The sequence below is a fragment of the Herpailurus yagouaroundi genome, unplaced genomic scaffold (genome assembly GCF_014898765.1).
Source record: "Herpailurus yagouaroundi ecotype Mexico unplaced genomic scaffold, PumYag 246, whole genome shotgun sequence".
In the NCBI taxonomy this organism is placed as follows: Eukaryota; Metazoa; Chordata; class Mammalia; order Carnivora; family Felidae; genus Herpailurus; species Herpailurus yagouaroundi.
Genome location: NW_024412463.1, coordinates 564,305 through 581,366, shown reverse-complemented (window position 1 = coordinate 581,366; position 17,062 = coordinate 564,305). Strand labels below are relative to the sequence as shown.

The following is a 17,062-nucleotide window of genomic DNA, read 5'->3' as shown; positions in this document are numbered from 1 at the left end:
GAAAGAAAGAAAGAAAGAAAGAAAGAAAGAAAGAAAGAAAGAAAGGAAGAAAGAGAGAAGGGAGGGAGGGAAGAAAGAAAGAAAAGGAAGAAAGGAGGGAGGGAGGAAGGAAGAAAGAAAGACAGAAAGAAAGAAAAAGAAAAAAAAACAGAAGAAATAGTTCACTCAATTGTGTCACATTCCTACAATGGAAAACTGTAGCCATTAAAATGTATGTAGCTTCATGTATGCTGACAAAGAATTATCTAAAATATCTTAAGAAATCAGGGGCGCCTGGGTGGCGCAGTTGGTTAAGTGTCCGACTTCAGCCAGGTCACGATCTCGCGGTCCGTGAGTTCGAGCCCCGCGTCGGGCTCTGGGCTGATGGCTCAGAGCCTGGAGCCTGTTTCTGATTCTGTGTCTCCCTCTCTCTCTGCCCCTCCCCCGTTCATGCTCTGTCTCTCTCTGTCCCAAAAATAAATAAACGTTGAAAAAAAAATATCTTAAGAAATCAGATTATAAATGCTTTTTTATTTTAGACTTTTTAAAAAGTAATCTCTACACCCAACATGGGGCTCAAACCTACAACCTCAAGATCAAGAGCTGCATGCTCTGCTGACTGAGCCAACCAGGCACCCCAAGAAAGCATCACATATGGTAAGATGGAATCTGATGGGTGAACTATTAAGAAAATAATCAGATTTTGTGCTTTTTTGCTGCTGTGGACTTACCAACTGAAAGAAGGGGAAGCTAAACTTCAGGCCCATCAAGGAAGGTGAAATTGAAGAGACCAGAGGTGAAAGCAATAGAGGTATTTGTCATCAAGGTTATGAGAAGAAGGTTTTGAGAAGAATGCTTCTGTGGAGATACAGATTCCTTAACACAGGAAAGGGGTATAGGCTATTTAAGTTGAATACAAACAACTAAATCAATCCCAGAGAGTTCTTTATGGGGCAGTGTGATGGTTAATTTCATGTCAACTTGACTGGACCATAAGATGCCCAGATATTTGGTCAAACATTATCTTGGGTGTTTCTCTAAGTGTGTTTTTGGATGAGATTAACATTTAGGGGCGCCTGAGTGGCTCAGTCAGTTGAGCATCTGACTCCTGATTTCAGCTCAGGCCATGATATCAAGGTTCATGGGATCGAGCCCCACCTCGGGCTCTGCACTGGCAGTGTGGAGCCTACTTGGGATTCTCTCTCTCCCTTTCTCTCTGACTCTCCCCCACTCATGCTTTCTCTCTTTCTCTCTCTCTCTCAAAATAAATAAGCATTAAAAAAAATTTTTTAAATAAAAGAGAGAGATTAACATTTAAATCATTAGGCTGCGTAAAAGATTGACCTCCATAAGGTGAGAGAGCCTCATCCAAGCAGTCAAAGGCCTGATTAGAATAAAAGACTGACTCTTCACTGAGTAAGAAAGTATTCTTCCTGTCTGATGGCCTTTTTAGAACTGGAATCAACACTTCCTGATTCTACGGCAACTCCCAACCTTCAAACTTGAACTGGGACATTGGCTCTACAAATTTTGGATTTGCTCGCTCCATAATTGCATGAGCCAATTCCATACAACCTCTCTCTCTCTCTCTCTCTCTCTCTCTCTCCCTCCCTCCCTCCCTCCCTCTGTCTCTTTCTCTATGTCCGTATCTACATAGATATCTCCCTATATAGCTATAGATATCTCTAGAGGAATGAGATAGGTTGATAATCTCCAGACCTGAAGGTTATATCCAGAAACAATGGCCAAATCACTCCACAGATCTCCTTTGCTCAAGACACTACTGCTGCTTCTAGACATTGTGATTTATCCTCTGCCCATAAGACCAGAGGCCACTGCAGCCTCTGAAGCTGAGAGTTTCTCCTGCCATGCTGGCTACAGTGGATTCCAACCATGGCTCTCTGCTTCCTATTGAAGACTGGCACTGATGCTTCTGGTTGGCAGAGTCTAGGTCATAGACTAGTTAGGTCACTCTAGCTGCAGAGACCCTGAGAAAGTCATTATCTAGTCTCAGTCTTAGAGAAGCATGAATTGATAAGATGGGATGTTCCCCAACACTGGAAGGGGAAGGAGTCCAAGGATGTTGAGCAGCCATTATTATAACAAATATTCATGGCAGCTAGCCTGGAAGGGCAGAAGGTGTTGAATTTCTGAATAGTTAAGACCTACACCTCTCACTCCTGTAGCACCCTGGGAAGCAGCAAGTCTCTTGAGAGTAGTCCATGCTTGGACAGACTTGGTGCAAAGGAAATGGTTGCTAAGAGGAGTGCCATCTAACTCTAATAGGACATGGTTTTGGTCTCAGTCTCTGAGCAAATCAGCAGTGATCATTGAGCAGAAAACTAAAGGGCCTATCCCAATTTTCTTTATTCCTTTTTTTTTAATGTTTATTAATTTTTCAGAGAGAGAGCATGAGCATGGAAAGGGCAGAGGGAGAGGGGAACAGAGGATCCAAAGCAGGCTCTGAGCTGACAGCAGTGAGCCAGAGGCAGGGCTCCAACTCACGAACTGTAAGATCATGACCTAAGCCGAAGTCGGACGCTTAATTGACTGAGTGACCCAGGTGCCTCCCCAATTTTATTGTATTATGGGAAGCTGGGTTCTTATTATTTTGTTTTGTTTAGGTGATTCCAAGAGATGGGAAAGAGTCCCCCAAAAGAGTTGACATTAGATTTACTGCCAAACTTGGTGAATGTATACTGAATCAAAGAAATTCAAAGTTGATTTCTCTTGATAAAAGGGCAGATAGGGTGACCCAGACTCCTTCTATCCTCTTGGTCCACATCATCATCACATGGCTTCTACTACACTGTCCATAATGGCTGCTGAAACTCCAGCCATCAGGCCTCATTCCAGCAAACATGAAGGAAGGGGCAGGGAAAGAAGAACTCATATTCTCTCCTTAATCACACTTCCTGGAAGTCATACAGACAACTTCTGCTTCCATCTCATGGCCAGGACCTACTCTGTGGGCAAAGAGGCTGGCAAATATAGATTTTATTCTGAGCAGCTATAGACCCAACTAAACTTCTAGAGTTTTACTGCTAAGGAAAAGTGGATAACAGCTATTGAGAAAATAGGAAATTTCTGTTACAGTCAAGAGGCACATAACACTAAAATGTTAGCCACAATTATATCTGGAAGGTGAAATTATAGATGATTTTTAGTTGCTTCTTTTAATTTTCCCTAATGTGTGCTTTTTTTAACTTTATTTATTTATTTTGAGAGAGAGTGGGGGAGGGGCTGGGAGAGAGGAAGGGAGAGAGACTTCCAAGCAGGCTCCATACTGTCAGCACAGAGCCCAAAGAGGGGCTCAAACTGAACTCACAAACCGTGAGATCACCACCTGAGATGGATTGAGCACCCAGGCGCTCCTCCCTAATACTTGATTTAAAAAAAAATTTTTTTAACATTTATTCATTTTTGAGAGTGAGAGAGACAGAGCATGAGCGGGGGAGGGGCAGAGAAAGAGGGAGACACAGAATCCGAAGCAGGCTCCAGGCTTTGCCAGACATGGCCTCAAACTCAGGAACCACAAGATCATGACCTGAGCCGAAGTTGGACGCTTAATCGACTGAGCCACCCAGGCGCCCCATCTAATACTTGATTTTTAAAAACACTAACCATATATTTAAAACTAATCAGAGGGGAAAGGGGTGCCTGGGTGGCTCAGTCGGTTAAGCACCTGACTTCGGCTCAGGTCATGATCTCACAGTTTGTGAGTTCAAACCCTGCATCAGGCCCTGTGCGGACAGCTCAGAGCCTGGAGCCTGCTTCTGATTCTGTGTCTTCCTCTCTCTCTGCCCCTCTCCCGCTCATGCTCTGTCTCTGTCTCTCTCTCAAAAATAAATAAGCATTTAAAAAACTAATCAGAGAGTAAAAAAGTATTGCCACTCTTTCCAATCTGAAGGGAAAAATACAATATGAATAAAATAAATGATAAAATGATAGATCTAAGGCGATTTCTAAAGAAACACCTGTGTTCGCAGGAGGGCTAGTACAATGTTCCCAAGGAAATAAAACTTCTCTGAAAATGCAGCTCCCTTTAGCAACCCAATCATGATTCTTTCCATCTACAGATAAGATCTTGTCCTTCCCAGCATGCCGCAAGGATCTGTTTGGACTTGTCATGGCACAAAGTATGTTTAGCATTGACTTACACCCTGGTACCACGTGACTACATTCCGTGAGTGTTGAGCATCTCCCTGGATCATGAGTGCTGCTCCAAGGGTTGCAGCTTTGTTATTAGATGGTGCCAAATCCAGGCTGTCTTTACATCTTAATTCCCCTGTGTGATTTGCAAATGATAAGATCCAGGTAGATGTAGAAACCTTGACAACCTTGCCCAAGAATGAGCAAGACACATGTGAGATGCTTGGTGGTCAAAGATGTCAAGAGCTTTGGAGATTTGCTGCACTTGTCTAAAATACATATTTTTAAAAATGTTTATTTATTTTGAGAGAGAGAGAGAGAGAAAGGGCAAGGCATGTAAGCAGGGGAGAGGCAGAGAGAGAGAGGGGGAGAGAGATTCCCAACATGGGGCTCAATCCCACGACTGGCTGCAGGATCATGACCCGAGCCAATATCAAGAGTCGGACATATGCAACTGAGTGAGGCAATTTCATCTAATTCCTTATCTCTTCTCCAAACCTGAGTCTAAGAAGCTCAGGCTGGAAAAAAAGACTTATTTTCCTTCTGGGAGGGAGGCGCCTGATATCAACACCAGAACTTGAGCTGTGTTTAGGAGAACTCAGTCTTCCCATCCAATTCAGCACAGAGTTTCTAACTGACTTTATTCTCAGGGAGTCAAGATGGATGTTAATAATTAATATTGAGCAATATTCTACTACCAAACAGTGGCACCGACTTAAGGTCAGCTTACTAACATAATATCTTCATATGTTCTGGAACAAAAACAGACACTGGGGATAATTCCATCTCGTTCCCTCCGCCGTGTTCAGGGTTAACATTCTCATGAATTTGAACCTTCATGTAACCTTCCTGTTGGTGCTATTATATCTCCATTTTACAGGTAGAGAAAATGAGGCACAGGGAGATAAAGGAATTTGCCCAAGGTCACTCCTTTAGTAGGTAATAGAACCAATACAGACAGGTGATAAGTGAGATGAAGGAAAGACTGCAGGTTGGTAAGAGGGAGTGGGACATGTGGTCAGGATAGTCAGCTGTGGAGAGGTGACCATGTTCCAAAGCTGAGAACCAAAGATGGGGCAAGAGGCATTCAGCGAGATTTCTAGGAAGAAAGAATAGGTGCACAGGCTCCAAAGTGGGAACAGATTTGGACAAAATGGCTGCCACGCTAGCTGCTATCTTGGACCAGGAGGGTGAGGATAGCAGACCAGTGGGTAGAAGGAGCACGCATTACTAAGGTCTTTATGGAACAAAAATCTCATATAGGTCTTGAACTACCAACCTAGACTTCATTTATGAATGAAGCCAAATGATCTTCTGTGTTGTTTAAACCCTGTTTTGTTTTGTTGTCACATGCAACCACATCTAATCCTAATTGATTCATTGTCCCTTCCTTCTATGCATTCAAATAAAATGTATGCATCTGTACAAATTCACTGTATTGATTTTATTATACCTGTCTCATTTTTGTTTCTGCCCTATAATGTCTTCATCTTTTTTTTTCTTTTTTTAAGTAGGCTTCACAGCCAGTGCCGAGCCCAATGCAGGACTTGAACTCACGACCCTGAGATCAAGACCTGTGCTGAGATCAAGAGCTGGACGGTTAACTGAGCCACCCAGGTGCTCCTGTCTTAATCTTTCTTAAAACAAGTTATAGTCATGGTGCAATTTTGCTTTTGGCTGTGGTCTTAATTAGAAATCATTTTATTGTAAGAAACAGTTGACTGTTGAAATCAGATTAGAGGCATCAGGTGTGGGGCACCTGGCTGTTCTGTTGGTGGAACGTGCAACTCTTAATCTCAGGGTTGTGAGTTCGAGCCCCAAGATGGATATAGAGATTACTTAAAAATAAAATTTAGAAAGAAAGAAAGAAAGAAAGAAAGAAAGAAAGAAAGAAAGAAAGAAAGAAAGGAAGAAAGAGAGAAAGAAAAGGCATCAGGTGTCTCAAGGAAATATTAACAATATAAGCCTTCTTGAGCACTTATGTTTTTTTTAATATATTTTTAATTTTTTTAATGTTTGTTTATTTTTGAAGAGAGAGAGAGGGCGAGCGTGAGCAGGGAAGGAGCAGAGAAAGAGGAGACACAGAATCTAAAGCAGGCTCCAGGCTCTGAGCTGTCAGCACAGAGCCCAATGTAGGGCTTGAACTCACAAGTTGTGAGATCATGACCTGAGCTGAAGTCAGATGCTTAACCAACTGAGCCACCCAGGCGCCCTTTGAGCACTTATGTTTTAAACATTATTCTATGATTTATGCACATTGACTGATTTAATTCTCACAATAGCCTTATGAAGTACATCAATACCCTAATTTTTGTAAGTTTTATTGAGATACAATTCATATACCACGTTTCCCAGCCAGTTAAAGCAACATCACCAAAATCAATTTTAGAACATTTTCATCAAATGAAAGCCCAAGAAAAGCCCATACTCTAACTATCATCCCCAATTTTCACACACACACACACACACACACACACACACACACACACACTCAGCCCTAGGCAACCATGAATCTACTTTTTGTCTCCATGTATTTGCCTGTTCTAGAAAATTTATGTAAATGGAATTATACAATATGTGACTAGTTTCTTTCTCGTAACAGGTTTTCCAGGAGCATCCATGTTATAGCATGCACAGTACTCCATTCTTTTATATGTGGCTAAATAATATTCCATTATATGGATATGCCACATTTTGTTCATTTATCAGATGATGGGCATTCAGGTTGTTTCCTTTTTTTTTTTTTTGGCTATTATGAATGATGTTGCTATGAACATACATGAACCCATTTGGGGGAAGACATATTTATTTAAATTTCTTGGGTACTACAAGTGAAATTATTGGGTCATATGTTTTATTTTTTATTTTTTATATTTTTTAATTTTTTGATGTTTATTTCTGAGACAGAGCATGAGTGGGGGAGGGGCAGAGTGAGAGGGAGACACAGAATCCGAAGCAGGCTCCAGGCTCTGAGCTGTCAGCACAGAGCCCGACGTGGGGCTTGAACTCACAAACCGCAAGATCATGACCTGAGCTGAAGTCAGTTGCTCAACCGACTGAGCCACCCAGGTGCCCCTTGGCTCATATGTTTTAACTCTATGTTTAAATTTGGGAGGCACTGCCAAACTCGTCAAAACAACATCAGGAGCATCAGACTGGGAAGTCTGCTTATTATAATTACTCATAGGCCCAGGCTTCACCTCAATGTGAAATTTGATCATTACTGAAGCAGCAAGAAGGGGATTATGGCAACAAGTGAACTGCTTCTTAGATCCTTTGCCCAGAAATGACACATTTCCCTTCTGTTCACCTTTCATTGGTCAAATTAAGTCATATAGCCACACCCAGTGTCAAGGGGGGCAGGAAAGTACCGTCTTACCTAACATGCAGAGAGGGGAAAGAACTAGAAACATTTATAGAAGGATCCTATCACTGCAGTGAAGACTTAGGGAAGGCCCTTATGATGGGGATGACGTCTACTCTGAAACCTGAAAGATCAGAAAGAGCCTGTTTGAGTTTATCAGGGCAAAGAGATACTCAACAACACCAGTCAGTAAGGAAATGTAATGTAATTAAATATAAATAAATAAAATAATGTAAATTAAATAAATAAATAAAATAAAAATAATGTAAATAAAAACCACGAGGAACTATCACTTCACACCCACTAAGATGGCTAGACAATTGACCCTGAACAACACAGGTTTGAACTGCATGAGTCCACTTATACGTGGATTTTTTTTCCACAAATACAGTAGAGTACTACATATGTATTTTCTCTTTATTCTTTATTTTTTTTTAATTTTTTGTTTATGTTTATTTATTTTTGAGAGATAGAGAAAGACAGAGCATGAGCAGGGGAGGAGCAGGGAGAAAGGGAGACACAGAATCCGAAGCAGGCTCCAGGCTCTGAGCTATCAGCACATAGCCTGATGCGGGGCTCGAACCCATGAACCATGAGATCATGACCTGAGCCGAAGTTGGAAGTTCAACTGAATGAGCCACCCTCTTCTTCTTTTTTTAAGCATAAGCTCTACACCCAACGTGGGGCTTGAACTTGCGACCCTGAGATCAAGAGTCCCATGCTGTACCAACTGAGTTAGCCAGGAGCCCCTATTTTCTCTTTCTTATGATTTTCTTAATAACATTTTCTTTTCTCCAGTTTACTTTATTGTAAGAATGCAGTGTGTATATAACATACAGAATATGTATTAAGTAACTATGTTGTCAGTAAGGCTTCCAGTCAATAGTAGGCTATGAGTAGTTATGCTTTGGTGGAGCCAAAAATTATGTGCAGATTTTCAACTGTGTGTGTGGGGTCACTGTCCCTAATGTTCAAGTGTCAACTATAATAAAAAAATAGATAATAACAACTGTTGGCAAGAGTGCAGAGAAATTGAAACCTTCATGTGCTGTTGGTGGGAATGTGAAATGGTGCAGCCACTTTGGAAAACAGTTTGGTGTTTCCTCAAAAAGTTAAACATAGAGTTACCATATGACCCCCAAATTCCACCTCTAGGTATATGCCCAAGAGAATTAAAAACATATAGCCACACAAAAACTTGTACCTGAATGTTCATAGTTGCATTACTCATGGATAGCCCAAAATAGAAACAACACAAATGTCTATCATTTGATAAATGAAAAAACAAAATGTGATGTATGTATACTATATACTATACATTTTAATTTATTTTTTATTTTTTTTTTTAATTTTTTTTTTCAACGTTTATTTATTTTTGGGACAGAGAGAGACAGAGCATGAACGGGCGAGGGGCAGAGAGAGAGGGAGACACAGAATCGGAAACAGGCTCCAGGCTCTGAGCCATCAGCCCAGAGCCCGACGCGGGGCTCGAACTCACGGACCATGAGATCGTGACCTGGTTGAAGTCGGACACTTAACCGACTGCGCCACCCAGGCGCCCCTTAATTTATTTTTTAAAGGCATCTCTACATCCAATGTGGGTCTTGAACTCACAATGCTGAGATCAAGAGTCGCACACTCCATCAACTGAACCAGCCAGGTGCCCCATTATATATGTGTTACTTATACAGGAATATTAATTGCCAGTTAAAAAAAAATAAAGTACTTGGGAATGCAGGCTGTTGCAGCCACTCTGGAAAACATTATGGAGGTTCTCAAAAAACTAAAAATACAACTACCCTACGACCCAGCAATTGCACTACTAGGTATTTATCCAAGAGATACAGGTGTGCTGTTTTGAAGGGACACATGCACCCCCATGTTTATAGCAGTACTATCAACAATAGCCAAAGTATGGAAAGAGCCCAAATGTCCATTGATGGATGAATGGATAAAGAAGATGTGGTATATATATACAATGGAGTATTACTCGGCAATCAAAAAGAGTGAAATCTTGCCATCTGCAACTACATGGATGGAACTAGAGGGTATTATGCTAAGTGAAATTAGTCAGTCAGAGAAAGACAAAAATCATATGACTTCCCTCATATGAGGACTTTAAGAGACAAAACAGATGAACATAAGGGAAGGGACACAAAAATAATATAAAAACAGGGAGGGGGCAAAACAGAAGAGACTCAAAAATATGGAGAACAGAGGGTTACTGGAGGGGTTGTGGGAGGGGCGATGGGCTAAATTGGTAAGGGACACTAAGGAATCTACTCCTGAAATCATTGTTGCACTATATGCTAACTAATTTAGATATAAATTTAAAAAAATAAAAAATAAAACAAGTTATAAAAAAAAATAAAGTACTGACACACACAACAATATGGATGGACCTGGAAAACTTTATGCTAAGTGAAAGAAGCCAGCCACGTATTTTATGATTCTATTTGTATAAAAGGGCCAGCATAGGCAAATGCCCAGAGACAGAAAGCAAATTAGTGGTTGTCAGTGGCTAGGGAGAGGAAAGAATGGATGTTAATGCATTTGTTTTCGGGATGATGAAATTGTTCTAGAATTAGATAGTGGTGATGGTCATACAACTTTAAGAATATACTAAAACCTGCTAAATTGTATACTGTATTTTTTTTAAGTTTATTTGTTTATTTATTTAGAGAGAGAAAGAAAGAGGAAAAGTTGGGAGGGGCAGAGAGAAAGGGAGAGAGAGAATCCCAAGGAGGCTCTGTGTTGTCAATGTAGATCCCAACACGGGGCTCCATCCCACAGACTGTGAGATCATGACCTGAGCCAAGATCAAGAGTCGGACGTTCAACCAGCTGAGCCACCAGGGCACCCTTGAATTGTACACTTTAAAAGGGTGAATTTTTTTTTAAAGGAGCGAATTTTATGGTAGGTGAATTGCATCCCAATTAAAGATAGATAGATAGATAGATAGATAGAGTAATAAACTATAACCCACTGAATAAGAGAAAAATAAAGAAATTGAAAGTGTGATAGGAATAGGACATTTACCTAGTTTCAAAGTACCTTTTTACAAAATACCTAATAAGTAAAAGGAAAAAGAGTAAGTATACAGATGTGAAGACTGGCAGACGTTACCTTAATCAAATGAGCAAAGCGAACACCATTAGCAAAGGGACAGATCACAATCATGTGCCACCTGACTGGATGTAATGAGAACACAGCATCGTTGGTGTTTGATTTTTTTGCCAAAGATGCATAACCTGAATCTAATTGCGAAGAAACCTCTGCTAAACCCAAATGGAAGAATATGGCGCAAAATAACTGGCCTTCGACCTTCAAAAGTGTCAAGGACAAGAAAGTTAAGGAAAGACCAAAGAACTGCTCCAGATTGAAAGAGACTAAAGAGACAGAACAACTTAAATGCAAAGATCTCTTCACTGCAAAGGACATTATTGGACAAACCCGCGAAACTTGATGAGTTGGCTGAGGATTGAACAATGGTATTCTATCATGTTAATTTTCTTATTTTGATGGTTGTATTACGAAGAAATCCCTTGTAGGAAATACACGCTAAAGTATTTGAAAGTGATGAGGTAACAAGTCAGCATTTAGTCTCAAATGGTTCAGCACAAAAAAAACCCAAAAAACAAAAACACCTATCAGAGCCGTATTTATAACCTGTTTGTAAGTTTGAGGTTGTTTTATTTATTTATTATTTTTAAAGGAAGTATATATTTTTAAAAATGTTTATTTATTTTTGAGAGAGAGAGAGAGAGAGAGAGGCAGAGAGAGAATGAGACAGAGAATCACAAGCAGGCTCTACACTGTCAGTACAGAGCCTGATGAGGGGCTCAAACTCATGAACCATGAGAACCTGAGATGAAATCAAGAGTCAGTCACCTAACGAACTGAGCCACTCAGGCGCCCCAAGTTTGAGATTGTTTTAAAAAATTCATATACCGGGGCGCCTGGGTGGCGCAGTCGGTTAAGCGTCCGACTTCAGCCGGGTCACGATCTCGCGGTTCGTGAGTTCGAGCCCCGCGTCGGGCTCTGGGCTGATGGCTTGGAGCCTGGAGCCTGTTTCCGATTCTGTGTCTCCCTCTCTCTCTGCTCCTCCCCCGTTCATGCTCTGTCTCTCTCTGTCCCAAAAATAAATAAAAAATGTTGAAAAAAAAATTCATATACTAATTCCCAATGAGGTTTCTTGTTTTTGTTTTTTTTTAAGCTTATTTATTTATTTTGGGGAGCAGGGGAAAGAGAAAAAGAAAATTCCAAGCAGGCTCCGCACTGACAGTGTGGAGCCTAACACAGGGCTCAAACTCACAAACCATGAGATCATGACCTGAGTCGAAATCAAGAGTCAGATGCTTAACCGTCTGAGCCACCCAGGTGCCCCTCCAAAGAAGTTTCATACTTTCTCAATTAACTATATTTTCTTCATTTCACAATCTTCCTTATAATCCTAGAGTATAAATGATACCTACAATTTATTTGGCACAAAATTCATACGTGTGTGACAACATTCATAAAAACCCTTGTAAACTGTTGTATCACTTAGAGCTCAGAAACCAGCACTGCTTAACTCAAGAGGGAAAAGTTATTGACTAGAAGGACATGAGATACATGGCCAGCTCTTTTGGAAACAGCTCCTTCACTTAATACATGTGTGTTGATCTTGGGCAACTGACTTAATTACTCTGTGCCTCAGTTTATGCATTCATAAAATGGAGGAAATTATAGTACCTACCACATAAGATAGTTGAGGGGGTTAAATAAATTAATACATGTAAAGCACTTACAACAGTGCCTGACATATCATTAGTGCTTTGTAAAGGTCATTTATTATTATTAATTGACTTGTCCAAAGAAGCCAATGAGTGGCCAATGCAGGATTTGAATCCAAGTCCATTTGAGACCAAAACCTGAGCTCCTTACCATGACAATCCTTTATCACAATGTCAACTGAGCCACAATTCTCCCTCTTTTCTCCTAAATGCTGGTGAAATCCAAGAGCTGTTCCTTCTCCCATCCCACTAGCAATTACTTCCTTTTGCATTCTCCTAGGGTTTATAAACAAAAACTTGTCAAGCCGGCTGGTCCCTATGAGAAGCGCAGTTAGTGCCCACACCCTGCAAAAGCTTTTGCTTTACTGGTTTACTTTGTTTGCTTTGGGTAATGCTATTCTTTTAAATATAGAGGGCATTCTATCTAAGTAATACTGTCCATAGTCTTTGATCTGGGCATGCAACAGCTGCAGCTGTGAGGTAATATGCTTGGTTCATGCAGTGTCTGTCTGCCTTGTAACTAAACATTATCCTTCCTTCTCATATGTGATGGAAAATACGGGGTCAACATCTGAAAGAGTAGTGAAGTTTCCTGGAAGGTGTTGTATTTTTTTTTTAAGTTTATTTATTTATTTTGAGAGGGAGAGGGAGAGAAGCAGAGAGAGGGGGAGAGAGAGAATCCCAAGCAGGCTCTGCACTGTCAGCGTGGAGACTGATGTGGGGCTCGAACTCACGAACCATGAGATCATGACCTGAGCCGAAATCAAAAGGCGGATGCTTCACCAACTGAGCCACCCAGGTGACCCTGGAAGGTGGTGTATTAATCATGCTTTAAAAAAAAAAATTGGTATTTTGTGTTTTGACATCTTAAAAACTTGTCAGTAGGAGAGCCTGCTCCCCCCAGGGCTACTCCTTAGAGACACAGAGCAAAGGGCTCAGCAGCACATCCCTTATATGCAAGCCAACCAATCTCTAGTGTGTGGCTCTTGTTGTCCTTCTCAAACTAGCACACAACAAGCCAGTGTTTCCTCTGCCCTAAATCATCCCAGGGCCAGGTACAGGCAACTAGAGAGCACCCCTGCAGCCCAGAGCCCATTGGCATTATTCAAACTGGACAGTCCTAAACCCAGCCTTTCCCCTCTTTCCTGTCTTCTGCCACCAGGTGCCAACAATACTTGCTGCTTCCCCTGTGACTCCACATGGCACATGGGTATCCCCCTCTAGGACCTGTGAGTACAGTAAACTTCTTCCTTGAAGAAGAAGAGCATTGTTCTCGTTTCTTCTTATGGCCACACCAACTTTACCATTCTATCTCCAACATACATTCTTAGAACAGCTATTATAAATTTTTTCTAAAAAATATATTTGATTTATATTTATTGTGAAAACACTACTAATGCCTGTTAATTATACTTAAATAAAAATATATAGTACAAAACACTGTTAGACTATAAAGAAAATTTGAGAAAGGCAAAAGATAACACCTATATCATACCATTTCAATAAAACCATCACTCTCCTTTTCCAGTCTGCCTTCTAACTTTGCTCCATATGCATTCCTCTTTTTATATGATTAACAAGAAAATATTAATGATCCATACTAATTACCGTGCTCAGATTTGTAAAACACTTTTTTAAAAACTTTTTTTAAAGTTTATTTATTTATTTTGAGAGAGAGAGAGAGAGCGCACACGCGCGAGAGAATCCCAAGCAAGATCCATGCTGTCAGCACAGGCCTGATGCAGAGCTTGATCCCATGAACCACGAGATCATGACCTGAGCCAAATCAAGAGTCAGACACCCTGGCACAAAAACAGACACATAGACCAATGGAATAGAATAGAAACCCCAGAACTAGACCCACAAACGTATGGCCAACTCATCTTTGACAAAGCAGGAAAGAACATCCAATGGAAAAAAGACAGTCTCTTTAACAAATGGTGCTGGGAGAACTGGACAGCAACATGCAGAAGGTTGAAACTAGACCACTTTCTCACACCATTCACAAAAATAAACTCAAAATGGATCAAGGACCTGAATGTGAGACAGGAAACCATCAAAACCTTAGAGGAGAAAGCAGGAAAAGACCTCTCTGACCTCAGCCGTAGCAATCTCTTACTCGACACATCCCCAAAGGCAAGGGAATTAAAAGCAAAAGTGAATTACTGGGACCTTATGAAGATAAAAAGCTTCTGCACAGCAAAGGAAACAACCAACAAAACTAAAAGGCAACCAACGGAATGGGAAAAGATATTTGCAAATGACATATCGGACAAAGGGCTAGTATCCAAAATCTATAAAGAGCTCACCAAACTCCACACCCGAAAAGCAAATAACCCAGTGAAGAAATGGGCAGAAAACATGAATAGACACTTCTCTAAAGAAGACATCCGGATGGCCAACAGGCACATGAAAAGATGTTCAGCGTCGCTCCTTATCAGGGAAATACAAATCAAAACGACACTCAGGTATCACCTCACGCCAGTCAGAGTGGCCAAAATGAACAAATCAGGAGACTATAGATGCTGGAGAGGATGTGGAGAAACGGGAACCCTCTTGCACTGTTGGTGGGAATGCAAATTGGTGCAGCCGCTCTGGAAAGCAGTGTGGAGGTTCCTCAGAAAATTAAAAATAGACCTACCCTATGACCCAGCAATAGCACTGCTAGGAATTTATCCAAGGGACACAGGAGTACTGATGCATAGGGGCACTTGTACCCCAATGTTCATAGCAGCACTCTCAACAATAGCCAAATTATGGAAAGAGCCTAAATGTCCATCAACTGATGAATGGATAAAGAAATTGTGGTTTATATACACTATGGAATACTACGTGGCAATGAGAAAAAATGAAATATGGCCTTTTGTAGCAACGTGGATGGAACTGGAGAGTGTGATGCTAAGTGAAATAAGCCATACAGAGAAAGACAGATACCATATGGTTTCACTCTTATGTGGATCCTGAGAAACTTAACAGGAACCCATGGGGGAGGGGAAGGAAAAAAAAAAAAAAGGTTAGAGTGGGAGAGAGCCAAAGCATAAGAGACTGTTGAGAACTGAGAGCAAACTGAGGGTTGATGGGGGGTGGGAGGGAGGAGAGGGTGGGTGATGGGTATTGAGGAGGGCACCTTTTGGGATGAGCACTGGGTGTTGTATGGAAACCAATTTGACAATAAATTTCATTAAAAAAAAAAAAAAGAGTCAGACACCCAACCTACTAAGCCACCCAGGCATCCCTAAAACAATTTCTTCTGTCTCATTTTAAGACCTTAAAAAGAAAAGGAGTGATCAGAGAAACAGGATAGAAACTAGCAGAGAGTAGTGTCCAGATGCCCAGGAAGGAGAATATTCTAGAAGAGAGTGATGGGCCATGTCAAATGCTAGTGGAAGATCCAGCAACAAGAGATGTGAACATGCTCACTGGACTTAGTAATGTTTTAACAAAGTGTTGGTAAACCTTTCAGTAAGTTTGGCTGTGAGAAGGGAAGGAAGAAAATGGGATGGAGCTGGAGATACAATGAAATTAAGACATTTGCCTGTTTGGGTTTTGTTTTTCAGATAAGAAAGACTTGAGAATGTTTAAATAAAAATTGGAAGAATATAGTTGAGAGCTAAAGCTTAGATATCCAGAAGAGAAAATGAATCCTTGGGAGTGTAAGGTTTATATGAAGCAGAGGAGGAGATAAGGATTGGTTTGGATAGGAGAGACACCAACCATTCCTACGGGAACAGCAAGAAGATTGTTTCAGATATAGGTGGGTTATTGTTTTTGTTTTGGGAAGATGAGTGAATTTTTCAAATAGATACTGGGTGGCTCAGTTGGTTAAGTATCCAACTTTGGTTCAGGTCATGATCTCACGGTTTGTGGGTTCGAGCCCTGGGTCTGGCTCTGTGCTGACAGCTCAGAGCCTGGAGCCTACTTTGGATTTTGTGCCCCTCTCTCTCTGCCCCACCCCTGCTTGCTCTCTCTCTCTCTCTCAAAAATAAAGTCAAAAAAAAATTAAACAAATTAAAAAAATAGACACTGACAAAGCAAATAGGTGGAATTTTGATCAATAGGTACAATCAAAATACAGATGGTCATGGGAATTTAGGGTACTGGAAAGAGTGTTTTTGAAATGATGGGCCATAACATTTTGCTGAATATAGAAAGATATGAAAGGTGGAGAAAGTTGATGGAAAGAGAGAAACTAGATGGGTAAATAGATTGGAGTTCTGATTAGCTAGAAGAATAGTCTTAGTGAGTCATGGAACACAGAAGTTGGAAGTGTTGTGGCCAGAATGTAGAATGATATTTTGGATATATTTCTTTTTGATGTCAAGACCCAGTATATAGTCATAAGGAGGGATGACTGAGGTAGGATGGAGGAGAAGGTCACTGAAAAAGAGAAAGTCCTACAACTAAATGACCAGGATCTTGGATTGGCTGTTCGTATGAATGTTGAGGTCACCAGGATGATAAGTGGAGAATATGTGAGCCACGTGCTAAAACATGGTGTAAAGGAGTACCTGGGCATTCAGTCAGTTAGGCATTCAACTCTTGATTTCGGCCCAGGACATGATCTCGTGACACTCTGTGGGATTGAGCCCCACATCGGGCTCTGTGCTGACAGTGTGGAGCCTGCTTGGGATTCTCTCTCTCTCCCTTTCTCTCTGCCCCTCCTCTGTTCTGCATGCACTCTCTCTCTCAAAATAAACCGAAAGGAAGAAAGGAAGAAAGGAAGAAAGGAAGAAAGGAAGAAAGGAAGAAAGAAAGAAAGAAAGAAAGAAAGAAAGAAAGAAAGAAAGAAAGA

General features: G+C 40.9%; 1 protein-coding gene across 1 annotated transcript in view; it reads left to right on the top strand.

The window, feature by feature from the left end:
* Positions 1–617: 617 nt before the first annotated feature.
* Positions 618–17,062, top strand: part of STAU1 (staufen double-stranded RNA binding protein 1) — an 86,641-nt gene continuing 70,196 nt past the window's right edge. The window contains exon 1 of the mRNA XM_040459994.1: positions 618–636. The gene's annotated coding sequence lies outside the window, so the exon portion shown is untranslated. The remainder of the gene's footprint in view (positions 637–17,062) is intronic.